At 43.1% G+C, this 21,394-nt stretch overlaps 1 protein-coding gene across 1 annotated transcript in view; it reads right to left on the reverse strand.

The window, feature by feature from the left end:
• The window catches only part of CNGA2 (cyclic nucleotide gated channel subunit alpha 2), a 360,336-nt gene that overhangs the window by 319,962 nt on the left and 18,980 nt on the right, over positions 1-21,394 (reverse strand). The window lies entirely within an intron of this gene.

The following is a 21,394-nucleotide window of genomic DNA, read 5'->3' on the forward strand; positions in this document are numbered from 1 at the left end:
TTTTCCTTGCATCTGTTTAGGGTGGAAGGTGTAGGAGTTAGGGGTGGTGCTGCAGCATGTGGTTCATGTTGTAAGGTTCTAAATTGGCCAATAGGTGAGAAGCAGTTAAAAGAGAGTTGCAGTGTTGCTGAATATTTTTAGGTGTGGGGTAAGAGAGAAAGCTTGGCATTGAAGATTGTTTATGGTGTGTATTTTTTGCGTATTCAGGAAGGTGAGAGTGGGTGTATATTTGTAGTTTGTGATAGAAAATATCAGAAGGTGTGTGGGGTGTTTGCTGTGCTGGTGTGTGTGCTATGTTTTGTTTTTGAGGTGTAGTAAAAGGAGGTGATGATGTATTTGTTTTCTGAAAAGTATTTGTATGAAAAGTATTGTAGGTGAGTGGAAGCTGCAAGGTAAAGGGGTGGTGACGTGTTTTTGAAAAGAGTGTATGTGGTGTGTGATAGGGGATGAACAAGAGTTAATAGTGTTTGTGCTAGATCTGAAAGCTAAAAGAGGTATAATGTGTGGTGAAGTGGAGTGTAGGTGTTGTGTGGTTGTGTTATTTTGGTAGAAAGAAGAGGAGGGTGTTGGTGGATGAAAAGATGGAAGGCTGAGTACATTATTGTTGGTGACAGAAAGAGGTCTTTTAAGAATAATTAGAGTAGGGAGTGTGTGTCTGGATGGGATGTAGTTAGGTATGGTGTGGATTTGGGTGGTGTTTGTGATGAGTGAGTATAGGATAGAGTGGTGTTGTGTGTGTAAGTGAAGGTGCAAATGTGTGGTAGTTGGGGTAGAAGAGTAAAAAGGTGTGGTTTGTGGTGTTTTGTAGTGGGTGCTGAGAGACTGAAACTTGTGTAGGGTTAGTTTGTAGTAAATTATTAGAGTACATTTTCTGTGAGTGTGGTAATCTGGTTGTGGATGTGAATGGGGTAGGGTGGGTACTGGTGAGGGAGAAAATGGGCAGCATCTCTGGCCCTAGGTCCGACCAGTCTCAAACAGGTTCAAACAGGCAGCTGCCCTTGTACCCTCTACCTTTAACATCGATGCCTGGGCTGAGACTCCCTGAACCCTGACCTTAAATAGCCCTAAAGGTCAAATGACCCCTTCAGCCAATGGAAGCCCTAGCCCTAACCCTAATGAATCACACCACAAGCCCTAAGCTCTAGTACGAATAGGAGACCAAGCTCTTAAAGCCAATTACATCCCTAGTCCTAACAACCAATAAGAAATCAAGCCCTAAGCCCTAGGTCCAATAGAAACTCTAGCTCCAGAAACCAAACAAAAAACCCTAAACCTATCCACCAATCAGACCTCTAAACCTAATCCCTACATCCAATACATCCAATAGAATTACAGAACCAGGGACCAATACCATCCAATCAGAACAATAACCCTAGGCCCAATATAAACACCAGATACAGCCACAAATCAGTGCACAGATGTAACATCCAATAGCAGCTTATACAAAGATTGTGTGACCTCCGGCAGAGGCTGCTAGGTAGAGGGCCGGGAGCTGCTCCTCAATTCAGATTCTCCTTGGAGACAGACAGGCTCAATCCATACTCTTAAGTTCTGCAGGTTTACAATACTGCTTTTCTACACTTTAACTCACTCTCATACCCAAAAAAACGAGTGCTATAATTACTTTTAAAACAGTTTAAACACTAGAAGCAGATTACTGTAGTTTTTAGAACACACTCTGCTTAACCTTTGAGGTATTATGTGTCTGTTTGGTGGGGGGGTGGTACTCTTGATTCACTCACTTGCTAAGACAAAAGGGAGCTTGGGGTAGATTGCTTACATACAGGTCTGAGCACTGATTAGGGGGCAAACGAGGAGGGAAAATCAGGCAGTCACAGGCAGGTGAAAACAGATTTTGAACTAAAAAAGCCCACACACAGGTGAAATTAAAGCAGTTAAGGGCAGGTACAAAACAACAGATTTTGAGCTACAAAGCCCACAATGGAACAGGTAAATTGAGGCAATCACAGGCAGGTAAAACTTCATTTTTATACTATAAAGCACACAAACAAAACAGGTGAAAATGCCAAACTCACTGGTAGGGGAAAATCTCTACTAAAGCTTCAGGAAATAGACAGTACAAAGTCTGTCTTCTTACCACCATCTGGTCCTTAGTTCACTATAATGTTTGGCACAGGGAAGCTGCAGCTCTCAAAATGGAGGTGAATGTCTTGGGGTTCGCCCAAAAAAACCTTAAGGGTCCTGGGTAGGTGTGAGAGGAGGGCTCAATGTTGCTTGGGAGCTAGAGAGCCAATCGGCAAGCTCAGGCTGCTGGGCAGGGGACGGGGAGCAGCTCGTAAATTCAGAATCTCCTTGGAGACAGACAAGCTCAATCCACACTATGGATGTAATGTGAAACATCCACAATACAGACCTGACAGTACCAGCCAACCCCATTTTGCTAGCTAGGCCCCTTCTTACATGTTATTTAAACATTCTATTCATCCTATTGCTTACCCCACATCTGCTTAACTTATATCAATTTCGATGGAAATTGTGCAGTACTGCCTGATAGCAGTTTAGAGGCGAACCCCACTTAGGAAAACACATCAGGCAAACAGTCACACTCATGGTATCTGGTTCCTTTAAGAACCTTACCTCAATCCACTGGGAAATAAAGTCTACCAAAAATAAGGCACAACGTCAATCTAATAAACTTGAAAGGGCCCTAGATAATCCTTACACAGCTTTTCCCACTTTCTATCCAGACTCTCAGCATCCAGCACTCTGTTAATCAACCCCATATCATTCTGACAAAAGACAGACCTTTTTTCCACATTCCTTAGTCGCTGTCTATTCCTAGCAATTGATAATAATCATGCAGTCTTTTCTTATTGGGAGTCATACCTAAATGTTTCACATGAGTGATATCCAACAATCTATATCTGGCAGCAACAAGTGGCACCAACCTCTCTTCACATAATAACAAATCACCCTCAGCTAAAACCTTCCCACCAGGCCTATAAATCAATGGACAAACTGCAATCTTGGCCAACCCTTCATTACAACATCAATAACTTTTTTAACTACATTTCTCACACATAGCAAGCCTCCTCTCCTCCTCGCTGAGACACGTATTGGCTGGCTAACAAACACTTGCCACCAGACATCCTAAATCCTCTTCCCACTCTCAAATACTTATTCCACTTTCTTCCTCTAACACAGGAGGCCCAGATAAAGTGGTAACATTTTTTTTTGTTCAAGGAATGCACGTAGCTTCAAAATGGCGTTTGAGTAACCTAGAACACATTTACTTGAACTCACATTAGCTCTACTCAGCAAAGGAACCGTTTATGATGTGTGTGTAGAAAAGATATAGTACCGCCCCCTCTCCGCCCAGACATATGGTTTATACTTTTCCACTGACTATTTTCACAGCAGCTATAATTCTCTATGACACAATACTGGTGCTCTTAAGCCCTCAAAGTACGTGACGTGTGCTGTATTCACCACTTCCATGAAAGAGCACAGAATCCATTCTAATATCATTGGCATCAACTACAATATATTGCATTTTCTCCAGCACATAGGGACCAATCAGTGGTGCCCTTTACAATCTATTTTTACTTCGACTAGGGTATGCTCTTGTTCCAAACCCGTGTATATTTCACAAACTTTGAAAAGTACTCAGCAATACCCATAAATGACAAAAGTTTCTCTTTGTTCTGTGAAATGTAACATTTTCAACGGCTTCCAAGAAACCAGGTTGGGGAGCAATACATTTCCATTAAACCACAATTATTCAATCTCTGCCACGCCAAGAACACACTTGCCCTTTATCAATTTCACACCTCTCCTTTTAGGACTTTAAGATATAGCCTGCAGTCTCTGTACATATTTCTCCTCATCTTTTCCAAACAACAGTATTTCCTCCTGAACGGTTAAAATGCCTCTCAGCTTCTAAACCATCTCGATCATCAAATGCTGGAGGACAGTTGCCTATGGGCAAGGCAACAGGGCATTGTGCTAAATTGGCAAAATCCCATCAAGAACACACTTACCCTTCATCATTGTCACACCTCTCCATTTAAGAACTTCAAATATAGCCTCCAGTCTCTGTGAATATTTCCCCTCATCTATCCCAAGCACCAGTATTTTCTCCTAAGAAATAAAAAATCCTCTCAGCTTTTTAAACATCTCGCTCATCAAATGCTGGAAGACAGCTGCCGTATAAGCAGGTCCAAAGGCATTGTGCAAAATTGTTAAAATCCCAACAAGCGCCACAAATGCTGTTAAATGTCTGGATCCTTCTGCGAACACTACATGATAATAGGCTGATTGCAGATACAATTGAGAAAAAGTTCTGGCTCCATTAAGTGTCCCTGCCATTTCATCAAGTCTTGCCAGTGCCGATCAACCAAATAAGAACTGTTCATGTTCCTTGAATATATACACATCACAATATTTAGTTTGCATGCAACCACAATTTGTGATCGACACTAAAGAAAATCAATCAATGTATTTGGTGATCCCTTCATCAATTAATGTCTTGAATAGATCATTCAGTTCACTCTTGTTACTCATAGGCACACATCTTAACTTGTGTTGGATGGACACACTACATTTCTTTATTTTGAAAGCATGGTCAAAGCCACTGAATTCACCCACCTTCTCCTCAAACACTTTCACATTGTGGACTAAAACACTGCCCATCATAATTCCATCTTCACAATCCCCTTCCACCAACAAAACATGGTGGCTACACCAACACTTACTGGCCATGACCTAATTGATGCTATATTATAAATGAGAGAGGCACACCCTAACAGGCTGAAGTTACAAAAGCATATTAATATCCCAGGCTAAGTTTCTGAAGCACAGTCCTGGTAGCTGTCTTCTCAATTCAGATAATGTAACCCAATCACACCTTCTAATTGCCTTAAAACAATTATTTGTTCAGTTCTTCAAAATATATCCAAAAACACAGCCAATGCATTTCATTCCATGAATCAAAACTTCTTCTTGGCTTTACTGTTGTATACGTCTTTCCCAACGCTGTAATCTATTTTCTATGGGCTGCCTGTCCTTATGTGTGTGGCTGTAGTTTGTCCCACTAAAGAGCCCTCAACCTGTTAAAGATGGCATTGGTAGATACTTCTTAGTTCCTTATTTTTTTATGCTCTGCAAGGCAGTAAGTTTTTTCACATTAGCACATTTCATTCAGTTTCTACCCTGTGTGCTGTGCTGTAACATGCAGATATGAAGTGCTTTCTCATTTGTAATATAGTGTTCTCATTTGAAGTTTTTTTAAAGGGTGAACTAGGGAAGCGGGCACTAATGATACACTGCAATCAAGTTTGACGAGTTCATGTGGCGCAGTTTACCATAACTGTACCCTTTCAATGCCATGTGGTCCTACAGTAGGAACATACACCCCCTCCTCACACACTAGAATCTCTGTATTCTGCCAGCCTCAAAATACCCTTCTAAATCAATGTTATGTACCTCCATACCATCTTTGGATTAATATCTGGATTTAAATCTTAACACCTGACGACTCAAACCTTTCTCCTTTATGATACCGCTAGATATGATGTTCACCCTAAATTCTGAATCAGTTAATACCCTCTTACTTTAAAATCATTGACAAGATCCTTACTCACAAACAGATCTCTCTCATCAACCTTTATATAAATCACTGAGTCAAATAGAGCAGCCGTCCCGGCACAGAAAACAGGTCTACCCCTCAACATACTCCATCAACCTTTAGGACTCATGATAAGGAGTGATCTCTGATGACAGATTCAATTTTGCTCCTCTGAAGCATATTGGCATAAGACTTACTTAACTCCATTTCACAAAAGAAAGTGTGGTTCAGTGTGTCCTGATGTAAATCAACAGGTTTAATCCGCATCACAAATGTAAAGAAGGGAGCCACAATGCTAAAGCTTTTCAAACTTTCCAACAATTGGAACAAGGAACACAGACAATCACAGAGGCCGACTCCTACAAGAGCAAGGTTTAAGGACAAAACAACCAAATGTTCAATAGCATGTAACGCTGATGAAAGAACAATATAAAGCAACATTAAGTGCTATGTAAACCACCTCTTCATTCATCTCTTCTCCATCATGGCACCTTTCCCATGCAAACACTCTCCAGGATGAGTTGCACAGCACTTTCAATAGTGCTTTCACCACCCTATCTAAATTTCAAAACTGTGCTCGATATCCTCTCAAGGCATTGCCTTTCGCATAATCTTTGGAGTGGGACATTAAAACTGCTGAGGTCAGTGAATACATTGTGGTATAGAACAGTGAATGTGTGTACTGCCTCTAAATCCCAAACAGTAGCCAATTGTGTATAGGGAGTTAGAGGGTGTCAGAATGATTACTTCTTTATCTATCTTTTGCCATAGTGGAGGGCAATGTATTTGATCATACAAACCGATATTGCGAGAGATGATACTTTTATGATTGGTTTTCTTCCCCATTTTAAGACAAAGGCAGCCGTGGAAACTTCTCAGACTTTGATTTGAAAATGGATAACAGATTAACAAACTGTGTAATGGAGAGATCTGTTTGTATACTGATGGATGCATGATTCAGGTATTAATTATTGACCCTTTTCAAGCACGGCTGCACAGGGTTCTCCTTTCCTTGAGGGGATTCCTGAAAAAGAGTTTGTCGAGACACGTCGCACATAGAAGTCATATGTTGGCATATCGTTAGCAAAAACAATCTATAACAGAAAGACTGTGTCCTAAATATAGTTAACAAACATTATTCCATTGGGAGTGTATTTTGTACTATCAAGTTCAATGGGGAAATATTTTTACAAAAAATATTTTGGACCCAATATTTCTGTCAGGAGATATTTTGGTTGAAATATTCTGGTACTATACCAGTGGATCTTTGGTGCAAAATAATAATAGAAATGTTCATGTCCAGAATGCCACTGTAGCCAGATATGCCATAGGGTGCTATTTTCCTGGACTTCTGGAATAGGCACAGTGTGTTAAAGGGAAAAGCTTACATAAAGGGATCTTTGACTGATGTTAGATCGTAGATCCTAGATTTTGTCTTGAGAGGTGCACTCGGGTAACATCTGTGGGCATTCCAAAATTACAACTATTAAACCCTTTTCTAAAATATTTGGAGAATTATTTACTTTCCACAGACTATTATAGAACTGGAGCTGGAATAATAATATATGTCTCCTGGACGGTTTTGGAAAAAGTTGTTCTACTCCAAATATTTTAGGACTGGGGTTAGAAAAGTAAATGTTGTTGATATGCCATTAGCAATAGCACTATAAAGTATCACGACTAGTTGGAAAAATGCCCATGAAATTACGTTCATTAGATAGTGGAATATGTTTTGTCATCATCATAGATTGGATACTGCCAATTATTACATCTACACAACAATTAATCAAATGAGATTTGTTATGGTTACCCTTTTCTTCTTTTCTACCTAAACGACAGAATAACCCTCCTCATGTAAATGTACTGTTTGACCGCCCCATAATTAGTTTCATTAATCAAAACAAATCCAATCTCTATCTTTGTATCCATTAGAACAGTCAATCCCCCTTCCCCTTCCGTCCTCTTCTTCCTTCCTTAAAAAAACAAAACATTACAAATGCTAGGTTTTACCAGATTATTGTAGAGTACTACCTTTTACAATTTTCATTACTGGTATAAGGTTGTATTCTTAATTGTTAATACTTAAGAGCATTTTCTTTTAGTTTTCTGATTTACGTGTATTGTGGTATCCTTGTAATATTCTTTTTCTTAGTAAACCATTTTCAAACTAAAAAAAGATTAGTACATTTGTCTTGCCACCGCCCAATTTCTGGTGCCCTGAGGGAGCAACAGAAGGCAAGAACTCAGACATGCGACTGAAGGAGGGAGACTTCCAAGCACAGGTTCACTCTGCCTCGCAGAATGATTAAAGATGAACGTACATAGAGGTGCCCACAAGAAGAATGCAACATTGGCTGGAGTAGTGGGCTCTTGTAGCGTCATGCTAATGTATGCTGTTTGCATGTTTATGCTCTGTTGTCTTGTTGCTATACTCCGCAGTGTTTTAATGACTTGAAAGTTGAAACGACCTTGGACTCCACCCTGATCAAAGATTGCAGTACAAGGATGTCTGCTCCGGAAAAGTCATATTTGCAGCTGGATCTGGGCACACTTGTGGTTTAGAAAAAGTCACACTCATGATCAAAAGCGCGAGAACTGTCAAGGACAGGCTGACCTCCTCTGCTAGCAGAGAAAGCACCTCTCTGCAGCACTGATGACAATCCGGCGTAGCTCCTGCAGCGTGTAACAGCAGAGCTCTTCCTGCTCAGTGCAGGCAGAATAGAAGCTGTCAATGAGGAACTATCCCAGTGGTTGCATGCCACTGTGCAGCCAAAGGATGAACACTCAATGCAGCGTTCTGATGGTATAGCCACAGCATTTCTTTTCCGTTTCGTCAGCCAAATCCGCGAAAATACATAAATGTAAACATTATTTTCAAGACTGCTCTTCAGATGTTTGAAGTATGGCAATCAGAGGTGTTAGAAAGGATGTGAAAGTGAGGGAAATATCTCACTTGTAAATCAGCTCCCCTCGCCTCGGTCATATCTCTCCAAACACCTCTGATGGATGCCTCCTTATTTACAAATCATCTTCCCTTACGTCTGCTGCTTTCTTTCTCATATGTCTTGCCAGGCTTGAAAAGAAATCTTCCTGGTTCGTGTGTGCTAAGACACAAAGGATGTCCCCAAAACCGCTGTGGTTCTAAAGGTGTGCCATCTTTCTAATTTTTCTCTCGGTGACGTACTTCACCATACGGATCTAGGAAATGCAACATGTGGAAGTGCATCAGACTAATCAAGTTCTATCCATCCCCCTCTGCATCCCTGTCATGGACCTCCATGAAGGTACGGGGGCTCCGTTTTCCATAGTGGTGCCATAGAAATAAGCATAGCAGAAATATATATTCAGTGATCAATTGTCTTTTGACAGATTTCTATTCGCCACTTGCATGACTTTTAGGCCCCTCTCAAGCTGTGCTCAGTCACGTGAACGATATGCTAGCAGATTACCTTTACACTAAGCCCCACACCTTTTATCAATATTAGTGCTGGAAAGAATCTCGTGAACTGGGCATCCCCAGCAGTTTCACAAGCATCAGAACCCAGCAGTATATTTAGAATGATGGGGATGGTGTATTTCGTTCCTTAACAAGGGGGAACCGCTAGCAAATGTGGTCCCATGCACAGCAATAGTACAGTGTACAGAGAAACCTTTCTTTAGCAGGTCAACATATTTAGAGGTTTATGGCACCTACTATTCAGATCCTTCCTCGGCTTACTCCTCTACCTTTAGGAATGAGAGGCCACCCCCGCGACTAGGGGAGGGGGGCCTTTAGTGGGCATTCCGTGCCCGCCTCAGTAGGTGAGTTTCGTTTCTTGAGATAGACGTCATGGGGAGGGTCTCTCCGTAATGTGGGACGCTTGGTGGGCGTCTGAGGACCCTCCCTCCAAGGCAATAAGAAGTGCAGCACCCCTGGGAGTAGCCCTCTTTCGTCTCTCGCCTGATTACAAGAAGGCTGGCCGGGAAAATAGTTGGCGAGCGGTGGAGTCAGGCCGGTCGGCTTTGCTTTGTAGGCAGGTGAGAGGCCATAGCGTAGCGTCTAAGGGCATATGTGATGGCGGCGGGAGCCTCGGGTTCGGGCCCCGGAGAAGCATTTTCATTGCGGAGGTATTTTTCCTGTTTTGAGCAAGGATGAAATATATGCTGGTAAAAGCGCCCCGTGTAGCGTGGGTGATTAGCCCAAGTAAGCGGGCGATAGCCGCTTTTATCAATTCATTTTAATAACAAGGAAGGTTTATGAAAGGCTTCCTGTACAGCGTGATCATTTTAAAAGAACGAAGTCGCGCTGCTTGAAAGTCGTACTCGGTGTAGCTCACCGGTTAAGAACAGGCAATATCTATGAACGTGTGTGGTGTTCGAAGCCAGGGTTCGACCTTCATTCATTATTTTCGAATTAGATATAAAGATGGAAGGTCCGTTAAAGGCTTCCTGTTAGCATGGATTAATTTTCGAATTAGCTATAGAGATAAAGGAGGGTCCGTTAAAGGCTCCCTGGTGGAGCGTGGGGGTTGGTGAATTTATTGGCATTGAGGCCAGGGTCCGACCTTCATTGACTATTTTCGAATTAGATATAAAGATGGAAGGTCCGTTAAAGGCTTCCTGGTAGCATGGATTAATTTTCGAATTAGCTATAGAGATAAAGGAGGGTCCGTTAAAGGCTCCCTGGTAGAGCGTGGGGGTTGGTGAATTTATTGGCATCTGATAGCAGCGGTGATGAAAGAGTAGCACGCTTAGGTAACACGGCGGTGATAAAGCTGAGAGGCAAACTAGGCATAAAGGGAAGGACCGGAAAGCAGCGGGGGATGAAGCTCTTGGTGTGGAAACAAGCGCAGTATTGTCGAGATGGCCGAGTGGGAGGCGGGGTACCGGGGGCGAGTTTTGGCGCGCTTTGAGGCTCTACATGTTTGGGAGTATGTCCGCTTCCCTGGAATTCATTAAAGGGTCCCACACAGTTGCGGTCAGGTATTTCAGCAAATGAGTGCTAAAACCGACATATCACATTGAGAGTTAATTCTTAGCTCATTAACATTGGTAGGCAAGAAAGATGCCTAAAATTTGGGAATATAAACTGAATATGGCCTGGTGCCAAAAGGCAGATGATGTTTAGACACTGTTTAAGCATGAATCTGACTGTTAACGGCACTGTAGCTCCGCCACTTCTTAACTTTACTGCTAACAGTAAGATGTCAACATTAATACAGAGGAGGACAAATTACGGACACATATCAGTTAGATGCTTTACATCATATGTTGTTTTGAAAAATGCTGCTCCGCAAAGGCACTTATATGCAGGTTAGGCTCCGCTGTAATTTAGGAGTCACAGGCATTTATCTTTTCAGCTTCAGGTGTATGTAAGAAGGTTTCCTGTTTCCTTTGAAAAGAACAGCCAATTTGATACCGTATAACGCTGTTTTGCGATACATGCTCCCTGCTTTTGCTGTAGGTCGATCTACTTTATGTATATTTGCTAAGGAATGGCACGCTGACTAGTTTATTCTAGTATCAGCACTTTATTTAAATGATATGTTGTCGAAAATAACAATCTGGAGCATGAGTGTATTAATTTTAATAATATGATCTGGAGGACGGTCAAAAATAACAATCTGGAACATGAGTGCATTAATGTTAATAATGTGACATGGAGGATTTCGTTCAGTCACAGTGAGGTCGGAGTATTTGGTTGTGGGGGATAGAGGCATAGAGTGTTCACTGGGGTGGAGTGATCCTTGGCAAGCGGTTCGTTTGCAGGGGAGATCAGGGGGAGGGGGCCTGCAGTATGTGTCTACACCCTGTAGCGCTTGCTCTCTCTTTCTTTTGAATTCTGACTTGATTTAAGCAGGGGTGGTTAATAAAATTAAAAAAAAAAAAATGAACAAAATAAATGAATAAAGGATAGGTATGCTTGCAGTAACGCTGTTAACATAAAGGTAAAATGATGATGCGCACAAGGCAAGCGGAAGTGCACCAAACATTAATATCTCGAATTTTCTTCTTGTTTTATAACTGGGTCAAACGGGAGGTGCACCTCACTAAGATGGCGGCTGCAGGAGGATGGACCAAGTCACGTGGAAGGGGAGTGGTCAGTGACGTCAAGGAACCAAGACACGGCGCGGCTTGTTTTATATCTGGGTCAAACAGGAGGTGCACCTCACTAAGATGGCGCCTGCAGGAGGATGGACCAAGTCACGTGGAAGGGGAGTGATCAGTGACGGCGAGGGCATGCAGAAGGCCACCACAGTGCTGGTACTTTATTGGCGACACGAGCGTTTGACAAGCGCTCAGCATGAGTAAGGCGAGCTAAGTTGGAAGGGGCTGTTCGGCTGTTAGTTACTGAGCACCAAGGAGCTTTAGCTCAATAAGTTGCGGGCACCTGGTAGCACGGGCAATCTCAAGACAAGGGCGCAAAGCCTGCCAATGCTCTAAAACCGTCCCGAGTTGCGAAAACTTCAAGCACAGCTTTCCCCTCTGGGGAAGAATACTGACCTGGGAGAGACAGGTGAGGCTTCAGCCCTCGTGTGCCCTTTCCATGCCACAAGTAAGCTGTCCCATTTTGCCACAAACCGCGAAGGAGCAGGGGGTTTCAAGTACCAAATGAGGGGCTTAGTCGCAGGCGGGGGAAACACATAGGGCCATGGGTTAGGGCTCTGGCTACGGTGGGGTAAACATGGTCTGAGGGACCCTTGATGGGTAAACGTAGCGGCATAGTAAGTTGCCATATTTAAGGGCCATAGCATGTGGGAAGGAATCCATGGGGCCCTATATTAGGGCGTGGCCATTAGGAGTAAAACGGGGTCTGAAGGAACTGGTAATAGGAGTTGCATAATAGCGTGGGCAATTTTGAAAGGAAGGAAGCTATGGGTTTATGCTTGTTGTCCTATTGACTAGGCCATGGGATGGGACGCATTGTCTGAGTTGCCGGAGGGTGTAAGGAGAAACTTGGAGGGCATATCTGGTACGGGACCCAAGGGAGAGCAAGGTGTTAAGCACAGCCCTATATGTGGTGCCTTTGGGGTACAGAACTGGTGTTTTCCTCAGTAAAAACAGTGCAAGTCGTCGGCTGTGGCCGGTTGACTCAACAAGCATAAGAGTACATCTCTGGGGAGCCTGATGGCGAAGGGCCATTAATGTAAGGTAATATAATACAAATAAGTGGCTGGAATGTATTTTGGCAAGCCTAATTGGTTACTACTACGTAGGTGGGTTTACGGTATCGAGAAGCACTGGTTAAGTGTTTACATTCCATTAACAATTATAGAGGGCGTTTGAAGGTAGGTGTAGTTAAAAGACTATGCAGTAAAGACCAAGCCTATCTAAGGTGGGAGGAGTTTCATCCAGTCATGCATAACATTAGGAAATTTAAGAGCTGTGTCACAGCATTGTCTATCGGAAGGGTATAGGGGCAGCGTTTGGGCTGTATCTTCTGTCTCTTTGTAAGGTTCTCCCACTGGCCGCGTTTGGAATGTATCTCCTTAGGGTGAGGCTCTCCCACTGTCCTGCATAGAGGGGCACTGTTTTGGTGGTAAGCAAAGGAACAAATACCAAGCCACTTCAAAGTGGTGGGTCACACCAAGGAGGTGGTCGCTACAGACAAGGAACTGAAAGGCATGGCGGATGCCAGCGACGATGGGGATGCTTCCGTTTCTTAGGGGCAGGGGGAATGCCCACCACTTGGGGTTTAACATCTAGATGGACGTAGGAGGGGACAGTGGCCAGGTGTACTATATAGCCCTACCCCAGCATGGATGGACGGGAGTCGAATATTATGTGGGGGGGGGGCTTCTTCAGTTTCTATGGGGCAAGGGGGATGCCCAGCAAGGGTGTTTACAGATACTGAAGGGACCCCATGAGGGGGTAGTTACCACCTGTATAGAAGGTAGGCGGGAAGAGGGCCGTCATACCGGTGGACCTGCACTCTACTACCCTAACCCAATGCGGATGCAGTGGGGTAGAATATTGGGGGGGAAGCTGTGTCAGTTTCTTAAGGGCAAGGGAGATGCCTAACCAGTGTGTTTTCAGCTACGGAATGAACCCCATGAGGGGTTAGTTTTGCACTCTATTGCCCTAACCCAACACGGATGGACTGGAGTAGAAGGTTGGGGGGGCTGTTGCAGTTTTGTTGGGGGAAGCGGGATGCCAAACAATGGTGTTTTTTCAGCAATTTGTTGACCCCATGAAGGGGTGGTTTTCCACAAGTACAGAAGGTAGGCGTAGAGGGGACTGTCCTGCTGGTGGTCCTGAACTCTACTGCTCTAAACTAACACTGGTGGACTGGAGTAGAATATTTGGAGGGCCTGCGGGTGTGCAGGTACCTTGGGGGGGGGCAGATGCGGAATGCAGTGCCCCGGTTTTAAAAGTGGTGTCACTGTGGGCTGTAAAGAGCAACGGACGCAGCAGAGTGGATACTTGGTAGGCCGAGTCGGCTATTCTGGAGTATGGCTAAGTTCTGGTGGACGGCTAAGTAAAGGAGGATGGCTAAGTTTAGGAGGATGCCTAAGCGTCAAGAGTAAGGCCAAAATTCAAATGAGCTGACGAAAACAAGAGTGCGAATAGGCTGAAGAGGAAGGTAATGTCTTGACTTAATTTTCTTGATGCGTTTCATAGGTGGACGTTGTAAAAAGGGGAGCTGTGAATACGTTTTTGATATATCCAAGGAGGGTATGCTTATTAAGGGGTATGGAAAATAGCAGACAAAATAGGGTGCAAAATAAACATGTTTCCTGGGATGGCGTTCGTAGTCCTACAGCACGCACATCAATTGGTTTGCAGCCCTTAGTAACTCCAGGGGACAAAGGAGAATGGTTGTTAGGTCTGACTTTACTCAGGTGTGGAAGCAGGGTCGCTGCACATTCGAGCAACAACTTAATCAAAAAGGTGGACAGGTGGAGGTCGTCTAGTTGTGAACGGTATGGCAGAATGCAGTTAGTTTAATCGCAGGGCGAGGGGCAGCGGATATCTAACAGCGCCTTTTTCTTTCTATTCATGGGGAAGGAAACCTTGAATTGCCAAATATTTATATGCAGACTTTCTCATTTCCTTTTATGCAGCGGCAGTCCTTGGGGAGGACTGGTAGTGTGCAACACTATTATCAAAGAGTGGGCCTTGGCATGCTAAAGTGCATCCCATAATGGGTGGGGATTTATTTGTGGCATAAACCCCAAGCGATGTGAATAGCTACCAAATCAACCATCAGTAGGGTTGCTTGGGTCTGGGGCTAGTGGTATGTCATTTTACATGTTAACAGTTTTTAGTGAGGGCCAATGGGGTGCAATACAATTAGCATTCAGAGGGCAGAGTGCAGGAGTACAGGCCAGTTAAAGTCCTGCACAAGAGGGTCTCCTGGTGGACACAAAATATGTAGCACAGCAGAGTCGTTTCTAAGGACACTGGGGTGCCAGGTTGTTAAGGCGGTATGTTTGGTGGCGCCAGCTGAGGGTATAGGGAGCCTGGGGGCTGGCTGATAAAAGTGGAATGTCATATGGGTGGCTTTGGCAGGTTAGACTTAGACATAGCTTGCTGCAGACATTGACTTCAGATGAGTATCGGACAGGGGGGGTGCACCTGTCTAGGGTAGGGTTGGAGGTGTTTGTGCAAAATCATTCTGGGGGCCATTGCTTTGCATTCTGGAAGAGTGGCAGGGCGTTAGCGTGGGGGGAGGGCAAGGGTGCCAGTGGGGCTCCTTGCCCTGTGGCGGGGTCCCTGATAAGAGAAAAGGCTGGGGGACCCTTTTTGGACGGAAACATGGTTGCCCCTGGAGCAGGGGAGGCAGTTATGGCGGCTCTAGGCTGGCGGGAGAGGGGGCCGTCCTGCTGGTGGTCCTGGACTCTCTGGCTCTACCCTAGTAGCTGGTGGCTTGAAAGGGGGTGGTGTTGTGTCCTGCTGGTACAACACGCCTCTAGAGATGCCAATTTGTATATATATGGTAAACTGTGGCGCATATGTATGGGCGCAGCATTTATGTGTGAATTTAATAAATGGTCAATGTGGGAAGTTTTACCCACAACTGAAATGGTGTTTTGGTATAATAATAAAGCTACGCAGAGGACATCAATCATTCGTAAGTGTTTTAATGGGGAGGGGTGAGCCAGGGGTGTTGAGCGAATGGCACGAGATATCCCCACTATGAGAGGCCACCCCCGCGACTAGGGGAGGGGGGCCTTTAGTGGGCATTCCGTGCCCGCCTCAGTAGGTGAGTTTCGTTTCTTGAGATAGACGTCATGGGGAGGGTCTCTCCGTAATGTGGGACGCTTGGTGGGCGTCTGAGGACCCTCCCTCCAAGGCAATAAGAAGTGCAGCACCCCTGGGAGTAGCCCTCTTTCGTCTCTCGCCTGATTACAAGAAGGCTGGCCGGGAAAATAGTTGCCCACCCACCCATCCCTAAGTTCAATTGTAGGGGGCGGGGTCCCTGATAAGAGAAAAGGCTGGGGGACCCTTTTTGGACGGAAACATGGTTGCCCCTGGAGCAGGGGAGGCAGTTATGGCGGCTCTAGGCTGGCGGGAGAGGGGGCCGTCCTGCTGGTGGTCCTGGACTCTCTGGCTCTACCCTAGTAGCTGGTGGCTTGAAAGGGGGTGGTGTTGTGTCCTGCTGGTACAACACGCCTCTAGAGATGCCAATTTGTATATATATGGTAAACTGTGGCGCATATGTATGGGCGCAGCATTTATGTGTGAATTTAATAAATGGTCAATGTGGGAAGTTTTACCCACAACTGAAATGGTGTTTTGGTATAATAATAAAGCTACGCAGAGGACATCAATCATTCGTAAGTGTTTTACTGGGGAGGGGTGAGCCAGGGGTGTTGAGCGAATGGCACGAGATATCCCCACTATACAAGTGAGATCTGCATACTCAGCCTGCAACGTGGGTAACAAATTATCAGACTGACCCTTCTTTTTGGGAAACAGCCTTTACAACGCTGGCTGAGGCACGCATGCTGTTGCAGGCTCTTTTTTTTTTTTGCAGAGTTTTAAATAGCGCGAACTAGACCCGAACCGAATCGGATATCAGAGCGCTTTACATAGCACCAGTTACGTTACATGAGGACACACATTCATTTTAGGCACGGAAAGATTAACCCCCAGATGCATCAAAGTTATGTTTTGTGAGTCCTTAATAGCAAATTTTAAGGATTCGCTATTAAAGCCCGCAAAACGGGATGCATGTAGGAATCGCAATGTTATTTGCGATTCCTACTGATTCCTTATTTGCGATTCGCTAATTGCTAATCGCAAATAAGGAATGGATTTGGGAGGGAGTTTTTAGGGGTGGGGATCGGTTTTAGGGCTCAGGGCAGGGGGTTTGGGGTGGTTTTTTAAAGGATGGGCAGGGTTTTAGGCCTCAGGGCGGGGAAGGGGAAGGGTTAGTTTTAAGGGTAGAGTGGATAGGTTTTAGTTCTCAGGGGGAGAGGTAGGGGGATAGGATTTTAGGGCTTGAGGTAGGGAGGGAGGTCAGGGTAGTGGTGATCTTTACCACGCATATCCCTTTACCAATAATGCCTTTACAACAAAATTGCGTAGTAAAGTCATGCATGGTAAACGCATGCTTGGTAAAGGAATGCATGGTTAAGACACATCTGTGATTAGAACCGCATTTTAGAGGTACGCGTCGTTCAGCTATGCATGCTACTGTCATACAACCCTTCCTTTACAGCGTCAGTTATCACTTAAGCGATATACAGTGTGGTAAATAAACTAAACTGAAGTTGGGGCCTCACTCTCAGGTCATGGGAACAGGGAGAAATTCTCATAAAAAAGGGACTGGAGTGGAGAGACAAGTGACAGGAAGCTGGTGGGCTACTTAGGGATTATGTACTGTAAAACCAACTGTGCCCCCACCATAGTGATCTAGGTCCAGCAAAATGTCCATGTACCATTTCTTCACAGTGAAGTAAAAGCATCAGTGAAATACAATACAACAAAGGCAGGTCTGTAATAACCTGGTAAATATCACCTCAGTTTTCTCATATAACCAATGCTGAATCATCCAGGACTGCAAGTTTTACCCCTGTTTCAACAGCATGGAATACCCCTCTTATCTCCTAGGACTTAGCACGTTTGTGCTTGCTCTACCATTCCTCCCTCACCTCATTGCAGGCACCACATAAACACACACAAGGCCTGGGTACAGAGGAAGAGGTGACATCTGGAGACCGCAGTAGCACAGAAAAGCACAATGGAGATTGTTCATACAGCTAGGGGCTCCAGGATACACCAATGCGTTACAGGGAGCTGGAAGAGGCTAACAGGCGAGCTCTGCTTTTAGAGTGGAGCTCAATTTGGTGGGGCTCCTTCCTCTCTCACACACATACCAGCCATCACACATAAAACAAACTGCCAATCATGGAGAGGCAGATACTAAGGCACAGCCACAGAAAGGGAGTATCCCAGCAACTTCCTCAGTATGAGAGATAACTGGCTGAGACTGATCCTGTTGACTAGACCAGACCTGACCTGCACTTGATCCTACTTTCCTGCCTTGTCTGTTTGGTGTTTAGATTTTGCACTGCCCTTGTTTAAGCTACTCCCTTAATTTCCTTCCTCTTTAAGAACCGTTCTCTTTATTCTTGATCTTTCCTGCCATTGAACCCTTCCATGCCCCCATTATTTTGGCTCACTTCCACTTCTGATCCAGTGAAGTTATCTTTGGGTGTTCCCTCTGACTGGTTACACTGACTTGCACTTGCGCCACCTTACATTCACTAATAAGATGTATTTCTAATTCTCTGAAGGTCTTGCTGGGAATACAGATTACCAGAAACAGTGCATTCTGGATCAGGTAGTTTACTTTGGAAGTCTGGCGTGGTGGCGAAGGGATGAATTGCCCAGAACATACACTCACATTGTACTACAAGGATATTTTACTGATTATTCTTCTTGTCTCATATCATCTCTCTACTCTTCGCTATTATTCAATCTGATATATACTGACAAGCAGTGGTCCCTTAAGGGGTAGGGAGGCACTTCTATCCTTACGGTACATCTGTCTGCAAACCTAAGAACCAAACATTATCAAAAAAATACTTTTATTTACATTCAAAATAATTTCATAATTCAGATAGATAAAAGTTATTGTCCAGTCTAAGCACAGGCAACTAAGTATGTGTGACATTCAATTTATCAACGATTTGAAATATCTGCATTCTGTTGGTGCCTATTAGCCAAGTCCATGCCTTTATGTAACATTAATGTGTGACAAAAAGAACATAATTAAGACCATATGGGCTTCAAAAACCATAGGGGGTTTTCATGTACATTTAATTTGTCCTTTCTTTTTCAAAATTCTGTGACATGAATTTCTTTCATTATATTAGTTAGAGAAATTGTGTTCTTTCTTTGTCCATGGTAAAGACAATGTCCTTCATTTGCTCCCTCCCGCTACCAAATGCCTCCACCTCTTACCAATTGATTAGAATAATGATGTTTACTCTTTGACCTCAACTCAAAAATAATAGCAGTTATAGATCCCATATCTTTCAAGAATGGGATGTCAACTCCTGCTCCTATCATTGTATTCTGCTACCTGAATGCCCTTAAGCAACATTGGAGACACCTTCACAGCGTGTGATAGAAACAACCTTTGGACGACAAGCTGCAAAACAATAAATCTCATGGCTAAGTGTATCACACTTTTGTCCTTGTAGCTAACGCTGACCTTGGTGCTCTGAAGATCAGTTCTGCGAACAATAGGTCTTAGGATCTGTTTTCAGCTTTAACATTTATCTAGAGCCTTCCTGCACCAAGTTAGTGTCCACCTCACTAAGAACTGGAAAGCTTTTGGGACTATTTTTCTCATGCACAATTTCTCAAAAGCAAGGCAATATTGTTCCCTCATGAACTACTACTTTGTCTGCCATGCTAAGCCATCAGAAATGTTGGCGGGACTTAAAAAGGAATCTATGACAAAATATCGACTACAAAAATATCGAGGTACAAAAATATCACAACAAAAACATCGATGACAACAATATCGGGATCCTATCTCTAACTAGGTAAGTACTAAAATATCGAAAAAAATATATCGATGTCAAAAATATCGTTTTTTAGAAAATATCGTTTTTTTATTAATAAAAAATTTAATATTAACAAAATAATACTTATAAATATAATAAACATAGTTAAAAATATATTATAATATTTCAAATTAATAAATAATGTAATAAAAATATTAATAACAATATAATACATATTATATACTTAATTAATATTAACTCTAAAATAATTATTTAAATAAATTATAAATAAATGAAAATATAATAAATTACAAATAAATTTATATACATAAAATAATAATATAAATAACAATTAATAACAATGTAAAAATAATAAAAATAATAATTACATTTTGGATAGCGTACGGGTAAAAAGGACTATTCCCACTCCAAAGAGTGCAACAGTAGGGAAAGTGTTGGATAGCGTAGGGATAAAAATTACTATTCCCACTCCAGAGAGTGCAACAGTAGGGAAAGTCTTGGATAGCGTAGGGGTAATAATTACTATTCCCACTCCAGAGAGTGCAACAGTAGGGAAAGTGTTGGATAGCGTAGGGGTAAAAATTACTATTCCCACTCCAGAGAGCGCAACAGTAGGGAAAGTGTTGGATAGCGTAGGGGTAACAATTACTATTCCCACTCCAGAGAGTGCAACAGTAGGGAAAGAGTTGGATAGCGTAGGGGTAATAATTACTATTCCCAGTCCAGAGAGTGCAACAGTAGGGAAAGTGTTGCATAGCGTAGGGGTCAAAATGACTATTCCCACTCCAGAGAGCGCAACAGTAGGGAAAGTGTTGGATAGCGTAGGGGTAACAATTACTATTCCAACTCCAGAGAGTGCAACAGTAGGGAAAGTGTTGGATAGCGTAGGGGTATAAATTACTATTCCCACTCCATAGAGTGCAACAGTAGGGAAAGTGTTGGATAGCGTAGGGATATAAATTTCTATTCCAACTCCAGAGAGTGCAACAGTAGGGAAAGTGTTGGATAGCGTAGGGGTATAAATTACTATTCCCACTCCAGAGAGTGCAACAGTAGGGAAAGTGTTGGATAGCGTAGGGGTAATAATTACTATTCCAACTCCAAAGAGCGCAACAGTAGGGAAAGTGTTGGAAAGCGTAGGGGTAAAAATTACTATTCCCACTCCAGAGAGTGCAACAGTAGGGAAAGTGTTGGATAGCGTAGGGGTAAAAATTACTATTCCCACTCCAGAGAGTGCAACAGTAGGGAAAGTGTTGGATGGCGTAGGGGTAACAATTACTATTCCCACTCCAGAGAGCGCAACAGTAGGAAAAGTGTTGGATAGCGTAGGGGTAAAAAATACTATTCCCACTCCAGAGAGTGCAACAGTAGGGAAAGTGTTGGATAGTGTAAGGGTAACAATTACTATTCCAACTCCAGAGAGTTCAACAGTAGGGAAAGTGTTGGACAGCGAAGGGGTATAAATTACTATTCCCACTCCAGAGAGTGCAACAGTAGGGAAAATGTTGGATAGCGTAGGAGTAAAAATACCATTTAATAATATTTAATTAACAATTACTAATTAATTAACAATTAGATAATTAACAAAACAATTAATTAAAGAACATTACTTAATTACATTTAAATTACTTCCCACCCTATTCCCCTATAAACCCACAACCCACTACAGAACATAATTATCAATTAATCAATTAATTAAAATTAATTACCAATTAATTAAAATTGATTACCAAATAATAAATATTAATTTATAATTCCTACTAATTAATAAATAATGTAACATAATTAAATTACTTCCAACCCTATTCCCCTATAAACCCAACACCCGCTACAGAACATA

This window comes from Lissotriton helveticus, chromosome 4_1 (assembly GCF_964261635.1).
Source record: "Lissotriton helveticus chromosome 4_1, aLisHel1.1, whole genome shotgun sequence".
NCBI lineage: Eukaryota > Metazoa > Chordata > Amphibia > Caudata > Salamandridae > Lissotriton > Lissotriton helveticus.